Below are 14,807 nucleotides of genomic sequence, written 5' to 3'. Positions count from 1 at the left end.
GCCAAGAGGAAGCAAATATATTAGGTTGGGTTCCTTCAACTGTCCATCCTATTAAAATGGCTATAGGCTATATAAGATAATTGTAAAAAAAAAAATATATATATATAGTGTGAACATATTCAAGCGCGAATGAGAACCGTTTCGAGAGGGATGCCAGGTGTGTAAAACATTTTTTAATAGAAATTCCAGTAAGGTTAGCTGTGCTAGCCTAGCGGCCTCTTGGTTCTTTGGTGGACTTGACGGCGTGTCATCCTTGCAAATACTCCCTGGATCAATATATTTTAACAACGAACCCCTCTGTTGTTGGTGTGCTTTCTCCTTCAAAAGTCTCGATTCATTGCGTATGTCAGGTGACAAATGGAAAGACTCGGAAGGTTAAGTCATTATTATGTTCCCTGTAAATTATTTCTGACTGCATTATAATGATTTTCTTAATTCAGAATATGATCAACATTGCGTAGGTGGATGTGATCGGGGAATTTGGCTGTTAAAAGTAACATTTAAAGCCACTTAAATTACGCCACGAAATTACTCAAATAAAGATTCGTTCATTTTGATGAACGAGATCGTAAAAGAGAGTCAGTAAAATGATCTGAACTTCCCATCACTCAGTCATGACTCGTGAGAGCAGGGGGCGGGGCGGGGCAGCGGCAGCTCAGCGAATCATATAGCCTATTTTTTGTCCACAGATCAGCAACATTCACCATGGATTTACTGTAGAAACACTATAACTGCAACTTTGGAAGTTTGGCAGGAATAGTAGGCTATAATGCTTTCAAGTAACGTTATGTCGGATTTATTTCGACATTATGAATAACATTGCTGCCCTCAAATGTTAATCTGAACTAAAATAAACATTTGTTTATAAGCACAAAATATTAGCCTCCCAGCAAACACAGAACGTTCCCCTAACGTTCCCGTTTGGTTCCCATTTGGTTATTTTTTTGGGAACCAAACAAGAACGTTCTGGGAACGTTCCCTGTAGGTTATTTTTAGGATCTATGTTTATAACATTAAGGGAACGTTCCCAGAACGTTCCCTGTAGGTTATTTTTAGGTTTAAATTTATAACCTAAAGAGAACGTTCTGGGAACATTCCCTGTAGGGTATTTTTAGGATCTATTTTTATAACTTTAAGGGAACGTTCCCAGAACGTTCCCTGTAGGTTATTTTTAGGTTTAATTTTATAACCTAAAGAGAACGTTCTGGGAACGTTCCCTGTAGGTTATTTTTAGGTTCTATCTGCATAACTTTAAGAGAACGATCCCAGAACGTTCCCTGTAGGTTATTTTTTAGGTTTCATTTTATAACCTAAAGAGAACGTTCTGGGAACGTTCCCTGCAGGTTATTTTTAAGTTCTATTTTTATAACTTTTTATAACCTCCAAATCCGAGACCATGGTCCTCAGTCGGAAAAGGGTGGTTTGCCCACTTCAGGTTGGTTCAGTTCCTGCCTCAAGTGGAGGAGTTTAAGTATCTTGGGGTCTTGTTCGCGAGTGAGGGAAGGATGGAACGGGAGATTGACAGACGGATCGGTGCAGCTTCTGCAGTAATGCGGTCGATGTACCGGTCTGTCGTGGTGAAGAAAGAGCTAAGTCGTAAGGTCATGTCGATTTACCGGTCAATCTACGTTCCTACTCTCACCTATGGTCATGAGCTTTGGGTCATGACCGAAAGGACAAGATCCCGGATACAGGCGGCCGAAATGAGCTTTCTCCGCAGGGTGGCTGGGCGATCTCTTAGAGATAGGGTGAGAAGCTCAGTCACTCGGGAGGAACTCGGAGTAGAGCAGTTGCTCCTCCACATCGAGAGAGGTCAGCTAAGGTGGCTCGGGCATCTGTTCCGGATGCATTCTGGACGCCTTCCCGGGAAGGTCTTCCGGGCACGTCCAACCAAGTTTTATAACTTTAAGGGAACGTTCCCAGAACGTTCCCTGTAGGTTATTTTTAGGTTTAATTTATAACCTAAAAAGAACATTCCCTGTAAGTTATTTTTAGGTTCTATTTTTCTTAAACCAATTGAATGGTTTGCAATGTTTTGTGCTTTAACACCATTTATCAAATGCTTAATTACATGACCATTATCAGGCAGTAGATAATGCCTAAGTAATCAATAACTTTGCTCATTGGTAGGCAGTCTTTTTTAGTTAATTATTTTTAGGTTTTATTTGTATAACCTAAAGAGAACGTTCTGGGAACGTTCTCTGCAGGTTATTATTTTAATATCACTTAAAGGTACAATATGTAAGAATTTTGCATTAAAATATCCCAAAATCTCAAGGGCAGTGTTATATATTTTGTTAAGTCGATTACTTACAATATCCCAAATGTTTCCAACTATTTTTAAATCGTGAGAAAATTGCGATTTTATCCAAGGAAACGGGGCGTTAGAGCAGGGGGAGCTGGGAGTCGCCAGTCAATTGCGTCATATCCGCGTTACCCTCGGTTTCCGCTCATACTGCGTGGAGTCCTGGACAAATGCGGAAGTTGTAGTTGTAGCGTCTATCAAGCTACAAACTTTGGCTTGTTTCTTGCAGTCGTTATGGTACACAATTATTCTTTACCAATTGCAGCTGGTTCTGTCGACAAAGCATGCTTAATTTTATATTTTCCAAATGTAGCATTCGGTAATAGTTATGTTTATGTAAGGAAAGTATTATTGCTTTAGATTTGTGTTTAGTTTATTGACATTGTTTATCACGTCTGGTGTTTATGGCCATGTAAATAAACATAGCATGTGTTATACATAAAGATTAATCAGTATTTTGGCAAATGATGTGGGCATGTTCGAATGTACTTTTACAACAATTGTTTAGAACACGTAAAACGTACTCGGTTACTAACGTAACCTCGGTTCTCTCTAGAAGAGGGAACGAGTACTGCGTAAGATATCTTACGCTAGGGGAAAATCCTTTTCCGCGAGATATTGAAGCCAAAAATTATCCTTAATTTTGTAATAATGCAAAACGCGTTGCAGCAGCAATGCAGACATAGGCGAGACAGCTCGCGCGCCTATTGGCTGCTCTGCGGCAACTGCAGCAGCCTATCGAGCGAGGCCTGGCGTGACGTCAGACCCAATCAGGGCACTTCGCGCCCGCTGCGTCACGTCCCGCCGAAATGGCCGTGGTCTAGGCCTATAAATATCGCTCGCAGGCAGCTATTATCTGGTTTTTCATCATCGAAGCAACCAGAGCGTGTGCATGCACGGCAAGATACGCAGTACTCGTTCCCTCTTCTAGAGAGAACCGAGGTTACGTTAGTAACCGAGTACGTTCTCTTACGAGAGGTCTCTCGTACTGCGTAAGATATCTTACGCTAGGGGACCCAATGTAAAACGCCGTGCATGCTGAGATCTGACACCAAAGACCCAAGGGCGAAAGCCCGGGGTACATATAGTGCACAATCACTCAGTGAACTCACAGAGAGTCCGGGAAGAAGGAGGGGTGCAGCCTCACTTTTCCACATAAAGTAGCGTCGATGGGACGCGAATTTCATCATACAGACAGGGCGGGGTACGGCCTGAACTGATGGGAAAAAATGTGGGTCTTACACAGTTTGCCCAGCTTTAAACTGTCGAACATCGAGCTGTGCTCAGCAAACGCAGCATTCTGAGCTGAACGCATCAGGTCAGATAATACTGGTAGTTTAGACCGACAGCAGCCTGGCCTGCAGGGCGGGAACCTCTAGGTTATAAAACCTTATAAATGTAGACGGGGAGGCCCAGCCTGCCGCCATACAAATATCTTGCAAGGCAATCCCACTTGACCAGGCCCACGAAGAGGCCATGCCTCTCGTGGAATGCGCTCTGACACCCAAAGGGCACTGCATGCCCTTGGAGGCGTATGCCAGCGCTATAGCATCAACTATCCATCTGGATAGGCTCTGTTTCGACGCGGCTAGTCCCTTAGAACGTCCGCTAAACGAAACAAAGAGCTGTTCCGTCTGTCTGAAAACAGACGAGCGAGACACATAAGCTCGTAATGCCCTGACTGGGCAAAGGAGGCTCGCGTCTCTTTCCTCATCAGGGACCGGTAGGGCTGACAGAGATAATCTGCGCCCTAAACGGTGTGTTGAGGGATTTTGGAACATAACCGTGCTTAGGTTTGAGTATAACTTTTGAGTCATTGGGCCCAAACTCCATGCACGCCGCGCTCACAGAGAGCGCGTGCAGATCCCCTATGCGCTTCACTGAAGCGAGAGCCAGCAAAAACACCGTTTTGAAAGACAGGTGTTTCAAATCGATTGACTGTAAAGGCTCAAATGGCGCACCTTTCATGGCTTCCAGAACCGTAGAAAGGTCCCATACGGGGACTGAGGGAGGTCTGGGAGGATTCAGTCTCTTAGCTCCTCTAAGGAAGCGGATGACTAAATCGTTCCTTCCTATTGACTGACCAAGCGTTGTTTCTGAGAACGCTGCTATAGCCGCCACATAAACTTTGAGCGTGGAGGGGGCCCTGCCCCCATCCAACAGCTCTTGTAGGAAGGAAAGCACCTCCGTCACATCACAGTTTGTGGGTGACACACCACGGGCTGTGCACCAGCCCGAAAACACTGACCATTTCGAAGAATAGAGTCGTCTTGTAGACGGAGCTCTAGCCTGCGTGATCGTGTTTAATACTCCTTTAGGGAGTCCAACATGTACCCGTTGATGGCCCAGACATGAAGGGACCATAGTTCCGGGTGAGGATGCCAGATCGAGCCGCGGGCCTGTGAGAGGAGATCTCTCCTCACTGGTACTGGCCACGGGGCAGTACTTGCTAACTGCATCACGGCTGGGAACCAAGGTTGGTTTTTCCAGAACGGTGCTACCAGCAGTACTGAGCATCCTTCTTCCCTGATCCGTTCTATCACCTGAGGCAGGAGAGAGACGGGGGGAAAAGCATAGAGCGGGCGGCGGGGCCACACATGGGACAGCGCGCTCCTGCTCTTGGAGAAAAATTCTTGACAGTGAGCGTTTTCTTGAGACGCAAACAGGTCCACTTCCGCTCTGCCGAATTTCTTCCACAGCAGTTGGACTGTCTGTGGGTGTAGGGACCATTCGCCTGCCGGAACATTGTTCCTGGACAGTCTGTCTGGTCCTATATTCATGATCCCTGGCACGTGCGCTGCTCTGAGCGAGCGCAGGTTGCACTGAGCCCATACCAGGAGGCGTTCTGCCAGCCTGTACAGTTTCTCGGATCTGATGCCGCCCTGGCGATTTATGTAGGACACCACAGACATGTTGTCCGAACGGACCAAGACGTGGTGACCTTTTATTTGGGGACAAAAACGCGTCAGCGCGTTGTCTACTGCCAGCATTTCGTGGCAGTTTATGTGCAGGAGCTTCTCCCGTTCTGACCACTGGCCGAAGAACGGTCTGCCCTCGAGCAGCGCTCCCCATCCCGAGGTGGACGCGTCCGTGGACACCACTTTCACCCTCAAGGAAGTCCCCAGGCTTACACCTGATTGGTACCAGTCGTTCGCTTTCCAGGGTTTCAGAGCTGTAACGCATTTCTGATTGACCCTGAGGCGAAGCAAACCGGGTGCCCACGCTTTGCGTGGGACTCGCGCTTTCAGCTAAAACTGCAGCGTCCCAGCGCTTATGGGATTTATCTGGGTAGCCGTAAAAACGGCGTTTGTGTGCAGGCAAGCGGGTGACAGAACCGACTTGTTTACTGCAGGATACACTGGAACAGTCACATTTACTGGAACTGAACGAGCGAGAAGTTGCCATAGAAACAGAGAGCGTCAACATGCTGGCGTTTATTGCAGGCCTGCGTGCATTACAACAGGCTTGTTCACTGCAATATTGACATTTCCAGTCGCCTGAATTTCAGAGGGGAATGGGAAATGTATAGGAAAAAGGAGGTTGGTCCGTCCGCAGCGGGACCAGAAAAACTCCCTTTTTTCCTTACGCCAGTGACGCACGGAACACCATAGAAACGGTGTTTGGGTGCAGGCGAGCGGGTTGTACAACGCGCTCGTTGGCTGCAAAATACACATCTGCAGTCGCCTTTTCAGGGAACTGACAGAGCAAGCATTGACGGCATAAGAGAGCGTCAACGTGCTGGCGTTTGTTTGCAGGCATGCGTGTATTACAACAGGCTTGCTCACTGCAATACTGACATTTCCAGTCGCCCGAACTTCAGAGGGGAATGAGAAATGTACGAGAAAGAGGAGGTCGGTCCGTCCGCGGGGGGACCAGAAAACGCTCTTTTCTCCTTTCGCCAGTGACAGTCTCGGAGAAGGATGCCAGGTGAGTCCTCAGAGTCACCATAGGCAGAGCGAGTGCGAGAGCTGCGTGATCAGGAAAAGGGGCGTCTTGAAAAAGACGCCCAGCTCTTTTAGTGCAATGGGAGTGTGTGTCGCGGCGGCGAGCACACACACATACATAAACACAGTAGCAGAGAAAGGATATAATGCCGGAAAGCGCAGCAGGAAGGCAAGGAAGGCGGCGCGGCCAGCGACTTCAGTGACTCGTCCCGCTGAAGGTGCTCTCTTTCAGACGGCGCGGCTTCTTATCCAGCTCCAGCGATGCGTGTGCTTCGCTTGAAGGATGAAAAATCAGATAATAGCTGCCTGCGAGCGATATTTATAGGCCTAGACCACGCCCATTTCGGCGGGACGTGACGCAGCGGGCGCGAAGTGCCCTGATTGGGTCTGACGTCACGCCAGGCCTCGCTCGATAGGCTGCTGCAGTTGCCGCAGAGCAGCCAATAGGCGCGCGAGCTGTCTCGCCTATGTCTGCATTGCTGCTGCAACGCGTTTTGCATTATTACAAAATTAAGGATAATTTTTGGCTTCAATATCTCGCGGAAAAGGATTTTCCCCTAGCGTAAGATATCTTACGCAGTACGAGAGACCTCTCGTAAGAGAACTGCGCAGCGTTATCACAACAATGAATTCAACAAATACAGTAACATCTATGATAACCAATTTAGTATTAAACCTTACTTTTCTTGCGGTTAATTCATTTTAATGAAATAAAAGTGTGATGAGGTTTAAGAGTCAGGAAGGAAGAAGACAGGGGTCGGCGTGACTGGGACTCGTAGGCTACTTTATTAAAATAAAGCAAAACAAACAAAAGCCGCGCACAACGCGCATTCACTGTGGCAACCGCGACGGCTCAAAACAGTTCAAAAATGAGAGCTCGGATCCACCGGTTCTCTTTCTCTGCGTCCAATTTTCTCTCCAGTCTCTCTCTCGTTCCAGCGCGGCTTATAAGCTCTCCACGCCAATAATACTTTGCACTTGACCTACTTGCTCGTCTCTTCTCTCTCCCGTTACAGACCGCGCTGAACCACGCCCCCCTCGCCACAAAAAGCATGTCATTAAACGCAACATTTATAAAAATAGAACTTAGCCTCATACATGAACATGATTTTTCGATTCCCGTCTGACTGATTTACATCCACGGTGGAGTTTAAAACGACAGTTCCCATCATTCCACGCTCCTTCACATCGTCATCAAGCTACGCCGTTGTTGTTGTTTGGAATGTAGCGCCCTCTAGCGGCAAAAAAATTCTTGCATATTGTACCTTTAACAGGCAGATTACCAACTGACAACGTCGTCAGTACGGTCCCCTAAGGTTATAAGATAACCAACAACGTTCAGATCTATTCGCAATAACTTTTTATTAATGATATTTTAAATTATGTTATACATTTTAATTCTATATGTTTATTTAAATGCTGCGTGACTTTGAAGTGTTTTAATGCGCATGCGCGTAATCAAACACTGGAGCGCGCACGTGTGCTGCGCGAGAGCAGATGGAAACCAGAAACGTCATCAACAACTGACAAACAACAAAACTCCCGTCTGTCGCTGTTGGTTTCACTGCTTTCAGGTAAGTTTAGTCAACAAAATCTCACAGATAATACACACAAACGTCCCTGACACATTTCTTACGTGTAATTGACACGCTTCTGTTGAATATTTACTTTAAAGAAATGGTTTCGTGTCTTTGAAAAAGTCCGTTAGCATCTAAGCTAACCGGTTTCAGAAGAGAACGTTAGGCCTAAGTTACGTTAAGTTAAGGTCTTATTTATGAAAGTTTGGGTTTTTAAACACATATTTAGTGTAGATAACAGTTTTTTATAGTTTTGCTGGTAATTTGTCAATGGGTGATTGGAAGTAAGCTAATTTATTTAACCTAAAAGAATGCACTGTATTGTTAACTTAATCAGTGACGTCACTTACCAATATTGCTAAAATGTGATTTCAGAATAGCGAGAGAGAAAAAAAATCCTCTACAACAAGGGGTGAGTTATTGTTTAATCATGATAATAATTCCATATGCATTTATTTCACAATATATTATCTTAAGATTTTTATATATTTATCTTTTCTGCATTTCACCTCTGTTCTAGCTTGGTTCCTTTTATTAAACCAATCCCATGTAATATTGTTGGCTCTGTGACAAATAGCTTGTTATGTTCCTAGATCATCATGCTGTGATGGCCTGCTGCACCCCCTGTCCAAGACAATCTCCATGGCTATGAACCATATGACTAGTAAGCAAAACCACCTCAAACATACAGTGCACTACTGTTCAAAGATTTGGGGTCTGTAAGATTTATGCTTTTGAAATAAGTCTCACATTTTAAAATCATTAACCCCAGGGTTTTTCAGTGAGATTGTCCTTGAGAAGCCTGTAGGCTAAATAATCAGCTAAATAATAGGCGACTAATACAATATTATAATGGTCATAGTTATAATAATAATTCATTTAACTATTATGATAACATGATATCCTGATCATTAGTATATTTTATTTTATTTCTTTAGGTCTGTTTTGAATTATGTTGGCCAATGAGACTGACACCATACTGTCCAACTCAAAGGTATTTATGTATTTGTATGTTTTTTTTTATTGATCAATACTGAAATTCTTTGTACTTTTAAATGCTGAATGTGGTTCAGGGGGTCGACAACTTTAGGCAGTTATTTTTCACAGATATCTTGGGCAGCTGTGGCTCATACTCTTAGCCTTTAAAAATGTTTGAATTGATATCCCCAATGCAATATCAGGGGGTAAATATATCATTAGAGTTCTTAAAGTTATGGCTTTGCTCTTGTTACCAGATGAGATATAATCCCTATTGTTTGGCCCTGTGATTCTTCAGGACAAGACCTTGATGCCATCCATAGTCAGTAGATGAAGAAGGCGAGTTTAGCCCATCTTGTCAAAATGCCCATCTTGGCGAGTTTCCTCGTAAACAGTCTTGTGTGTTTTAAACAGAAAGAAAACAGATGCGTGTCATTTATATTAGGTCTGCGCATTCGTCTTAAAGGGACAGTAGCCTAACGTACCCGCAGCTGTTTGTGTCGCCAATGGTGATCAAACATCAAAAGAGAAAATGACTTGTAGCTTTAGCAAAGATACATTTAATTAATTTATAGTTATTTTATTTTTACAGTGAAGACTTATTTTACATTTTGATAATTCAATTTCTGTACCTGATGTTTTCAGATTTAACTGAAAAACATAATGCACTTCTTATTTCAACTGTATTTTTCTTCTATTGTATTTATCTATGCTTGTTATCTATTGTAATTTTCTATGCAGGTTCACTCCTCTACAAAATCCCCCCAATAGGGGTTATGCGGAGCGCCCAGCGGTCGAACCGGAAAGAGGTCTAAGCATTTCCGCTTTTCACTTCCGTACACATCTGCAGCGGTAGGTGATCTCGGTTTACTGTTAATTTTCGCTTATTACACTAAATATCTTATTTCTGTTTTAATTAAAATGTCACGAATGCTAAAATATCAGAAAAGGGAACATCCGAACAGCAGTTTTTGTTGTGTGCCGATCTGCTCTATGTCGGGGAAAATGAGTAGTACAGAAGTACAAATGGGTTCTGTACTCATAAAGTGACATCAACATTCGCGTCAGCAGTAGCATTCGCCATCAGGCAAATGTTATTTAAATAAACTCCTGATGTACTTACAAACTTTCCAATGCCTGGTTTAATGAGTACAGAACCTATTTGTACTACTGTAGAAGTTTGGTACCATTCTGGGCATTATTAGTGGGGTAATTCACGAGATACAAACCTGGAGCCGCACATGCACTAAACCATACGGCTGATATCTCTAAATAAACTCTAAATTTTTCAATATTGTGCAGCCCTAATATTAAGCATATCTTAAAGTGAACTTGGAATGATAATTTGTGATACCAGATGAGATGTATGTATGATAGATTGTGTACTGTAATATATATATTTTTTTTTTCAGGTTTTCTGGGATCCCAGCGGAAGGCATCAAGGCATCAGATGTTGGCCTGGACAGATGTTCCTGTAAACTACACCGACCTTTGCTTTTGCATGGATGGCTGATTATTACCATGTTCTGTGAGGGCATTATTATAGCAAAACTGAGCACCTGTGACGGTGGAATTTGTAGGTGTAAAGTCACAGATAAAAAAAAAATTTATAGTAGTTTCAAACTTTTTTTCTCTTTCTCTCTCATAAACAACACAGCAGTTACAGGTTTTCAAATTCTTCATTGGAGGTGAGACTTATACGTTATATGTAGAGCGAATTCGCAGGTCAGAGTTCACTAGACTTGAATATTATTTTCTCTGTTTTTTATTTGACTTCAGAGTCGAAAGTGGGCTTAAAGGGTACATAGGCTTAATGGGTATCCTTACCCCTATATAAAACATTCCTTTTTTGATTTGTAGTCTGAAATAATAAATAGTGCAATATAAATAAATGCAATGTAGTGTTTTCAAATATATACATTTTTCTATACACATTGATGCTGAAATATCTGAATAAATACACGATACCAGCAGTGCTCGTGCTCTCATATCTCCTACAGCTTGTGACACACAATCCCACCTCACTCTTTTCATTTGCTCCGGATTAATTTTAATGCCATTACAGGGCTTGAATTTTGGCATGGGATTGTGTGTACATGTAACGCGTTGTCTTTTTATTTTCTTGTTAAATTTGCAGATGGTTTTGGGAGTTTAAATGTTTTGAGCGGAGTGAAGATTGGCACATTCATGTATATTGTATATAAATGAAGACTTTTTCAATTTTGTTCTAAGTTATAGGCTACAGTTTGCAAAAAGATAGTTTTAATTAAAATGTTTGTGCAGTTTTATTTATTGAAATATTTTCATGTTTGAAATATTAAATGTAAATTACTGTTCCTGAATACATTTTGCTAACGCTGTTTTTGATTACTTATTTTAGGTTGATAATTAAACAATGAATCAACAAAAACATGGATTGTGTGCTGATTTATTTATTTAATACAAACGGATTGATTTACTTATTAATGATAGTTTCTGTAAATTCAATTTATTGTAATAATATATTCATAGGATTTTTAAGTGTTTGAACAATAAACAGTGTTGGGGTAGTTACTCAAAAAAAGTAATTAGTTACTAGTTACTAGTTACTTCTGTAAATTGTAATGAGATTACTTTACTAGTTACTGCATTTGAAAAGTAACTTCACTACTTATTACTTTACTTTCCCATTTCTTAATTTACCCTGTAGATACGGACAAAAATCATAGCCCTATCATCACTTAGCCTGTCCGCATAGTGTTTATAAATGTAGCCTATACAAAATGGCATGTAAAACCATATGAAAGAACAATATCCATGTCTGCACAAAGAAATATGCCTCACTGTAAAATCCACAGACAACAGGATAAAGGACAAATGTCTGCGGTGGTAGACACATAATCAGGGCTGGACTGGGACAAAAAAAAATCGGCCCTGGCATTTTGGCCATAATAATAATAGCACACTAATATGCATATATTGTAAAACAAATGCACTGAAAAATAAAGGAAACTTTCATAATTAGTTTTGTACTAATTTCTATACTTGAAAGAGATATAAGCACATGATCTTTTATTTTGATGGAAAACATGGTTTACAAACGCGTCTCATTAAATTTATAGTAAATTACGGTAATCGTCAACTATGCAGATGTGGAAATAATGTGTTACTGGGTAATGGGTTCCTACACTCATGACATCCCATACACAAAATAAATATATTTGAAATATATTTTCAGAGTATATTTTGGAATATATGCAAATATTTGAAATTGGCCCAATAAATATATTTCACACTTAACATCATATATTTTTGTTATATTTCAGAATATATTTCAATGTATTTGGAATATATGCCACATATATTTTGACACTTTTGGGGACCCATACAGAAAAAAAGTACATTGAAATATATTCTGAAATATAACAAAAATATATGATGTGATATAATATGGTGTGAAATATATTTATTGGGCCAATTTCAAATATTTGCATATATTCCAAAATATACTCTGAAAATATATTTAAAATGTATTTATTTTGTGTATGGGATAGCCTAAGTGTTTTGAAAGTAACTGTTAGTTCTGCTTACCGCAGGCTCTACACTTTCTCATGTCTGTCCTGATCCTCATCATCAGCCACGGGAGCTGATGAAGGTCCTGCTGCTGCAGAAAACATTTTGACACAGTTTACAGTGTCTGCTTGAAGGGTCTGTGTCTATTTTTCACGCTAATTTTCTCTGCACATTCCTTGCGTTTCTTCTCCATCTCTCAGACTATTTTGACAGATACACACTGAAACACTTGTACGCTCGCTCAAAGCCCAAAGGGGGAGGTGTTTAAAGATGTGATTGGACCAGCCCAGTGTCAATCAAGAAAAGATCCAATGGGCCAAGGTGTTTCATGGGCCGGTCAGCTATCAGGAAAAAAAAAAAACTGACGAATACTTTTTTTAACTAATGCATTACACCGGCACGCACTTACTTAACCCAGCGCCGCCAATTAAGCAAAACGAATGGGCCGCCGATGTACGAGTTTTATGGTCCGTTAAAAAAAAAAAAAAAAAAAATTTGAGATGTCGACCCAAAAGGCACGTCAGCCCACTGGGAATCTCCCGGTAGTCCCGATGGCCAGTACTTGCTGCCTGAGCATATAAAGTGCATTTCACGCGAATATTTTGGTCCTTTCGAGCAATAAACTGAAAGAAATGTGAATATCGCCACTGGCCGAAACCCCCTGTCCGTCTCCTCCGTCTCCATTTCCCGCTCCCCTTCGCACCAGCAGCTACGTCACTCAAATCGATCTCTATGACAACGGTGCCGCGCGCGCACACACACACACACACACACACACACACAGACAGACATGCACGCAGCACAAACAGATCAGAGCTTTACACGCAGGCAAACACGAATTGGGTAACGCAGGAAAACGCGTTCCTATAGTCTAGTAAAGTAGTGTAGTTACCGATATTTTTAGTGTAATGCGTTACTTTATTTCGTTACCCAAAAAAGTAATATCGTTACTGTAATCCGTTACTTTGTAACTCGTTACCCCCAACACTGACAATAAACAATGTAGAATATGTTGTTTGTAGACCTATAATTTGTGTACAGGCATATCAGGATGTGTAGACGTTAGGAGAACCTTCCGGGAACGTTCCGAGAACCTTTCGGGAACGTTCCGAGAACCTTCCGGGAACGTTCCGAGAACCTTCCGAGAACGTTCCGGGAACCTATAACCTATAGGGAACGTTCTATTAACGTAAAGAAAACTTTCCTGGCTAACCAATTGGGAACGTTCTTGGGAACATTCCGGGAACGTTCTGGGAACCAAAAACTAACGTTCCCAGAACGTAAAATTGTTAGCTGGGCTACATTTAATTTATTCCAAGGAGCTGTTTTGTTTTATATGCTCGGATGCTCCTAAAACGAGTCAATTATAGCTCCATCATTGCTCAAAGAAAAAAATATCATACTTTATGATGTTAGTTTTAAATAAAAAAAGAATTAAAAAAAAAAATCAAGGAAATTTCTATGGCATTTCTTTCTTTTTGTTGTATCGAAAACGTACCGAACCGTGACACAAGTGTATCGTATTGAACCGAATCATGAATTTTGTGAACCGTTACACCCCTACACTGTTTATTTTCTGGCCTCGAGTTGGACAATAAAGTTGAAATTTAATTTCAAATGGTTCTCAAGCAGAGAGAAGAGAAACATTTCTCATTCAAAGCACTGACAGCAGTGATTTATGTTTTCTTTTTCAGGTTTGAAAATGCCATATCCAATACCCTGTACCATTCAATTTTATTTTATTTAATGACATTTATATCAAAGATACAGGAGAGTGATAATACACACATAGCAGCCAATAAAATCTGTTGTTCAATATCTGACTGCTTGTATTGCCTCATGACTGATGAAAAATTTGCCTTGTTGTGTGCAGTAGAATTTTGATGCATCGCAATGCATCGTAGAATCGAATTGAATCGAATCGTTACCTGGTGAATCGTAATCGAATCGAATTGTGAGGGCAGTGCCAATGCACACCCCTAATTGCTACCAGTTAAATCATGTCTACCGGTATATTACCAACCACCTACTTTGGGGCCGAAGCCCATTTTTGCCCCTCATACTAATTTTAAAAAGTCCAATTTGATCATTAAAGATAGTAATTTTAGAATGTACAGTACTGTGCAAAAGTCTTAGGCATGTTAAAGGGATACTTCAGGATTTAGCATTAAGCTTTGTATTAGTAGAAAACCTGTAGTATTTTCGAATTACCGTGCTTTCCACCCTCATATCCCCCTGAGAGGAGAGATTTATGTATTTTTTGTCTGGAAAAAATCCTCCGATGACACAAAAATCGTCATTTCGCGTCATCTGAGGATTTTTTGGCCAGAGGCTGAAGACTACAGCCAGTAGGAGGGGCTGTCCCGCATGTTTTCAGCCCGCCCATAGGAGGTGGGATCTCACTCACAGAATGTACACAGTGTCAGCCGTCTTTCTTTGGAAGCTAAGCTA

The 14,807-nt window shown here is 41.7% G+C and overlaps 1 protein-coding gene and 1 long non-coding RNA gene across 2 annotated transcripts in view; one reads left to right on the top strand and one right to left on the bottom strand.

Moving 5' to 3' along the window:
• The window catches only part of LOC309485820 (LIM and SH3 domain protein 1-like), a 159,385-nt gene that overhangs the window by 6,524 nt on the left and 138,054 nt on the right, over positions 1-14,807 (bottom strand). The gene's annotated exons all lie outside the window — the stretch shown is intronic.
• LOC309485858 lies at positions 7,523-11,199 on the top strand. Its single transcript, XR_014201269.1, has 7 exons — positions 7,523-7,823; positions 8,202-8,238; positions 8,420-8,490; positions 8,765-8,820; positions 9,062-9,143; positions 9,546-9,656; positions 10,217-11,199. It is a non-coding gene; the product is annotated as an uncharacterized lncRNA (long non-coding RNA).

Source organism: Leuciscus leuciscus (genome assembly GCF_965113295.1).
Source record: "Leuciscus leuciscus genome assembly, chromosome: 21".
NCBI classification, from domain to species: domain Eukaryota; kingdom Metazoa; phylum Chordata; class Actinopteri; order Cypriniformes; family Leuciscidae; genus Leuciscus; species Leuciscus leuciscus.
Note: the sequence above shows the minus strand (reverse complement) of the source record. Positions and strands in the feature narration are given on the sequence as shown.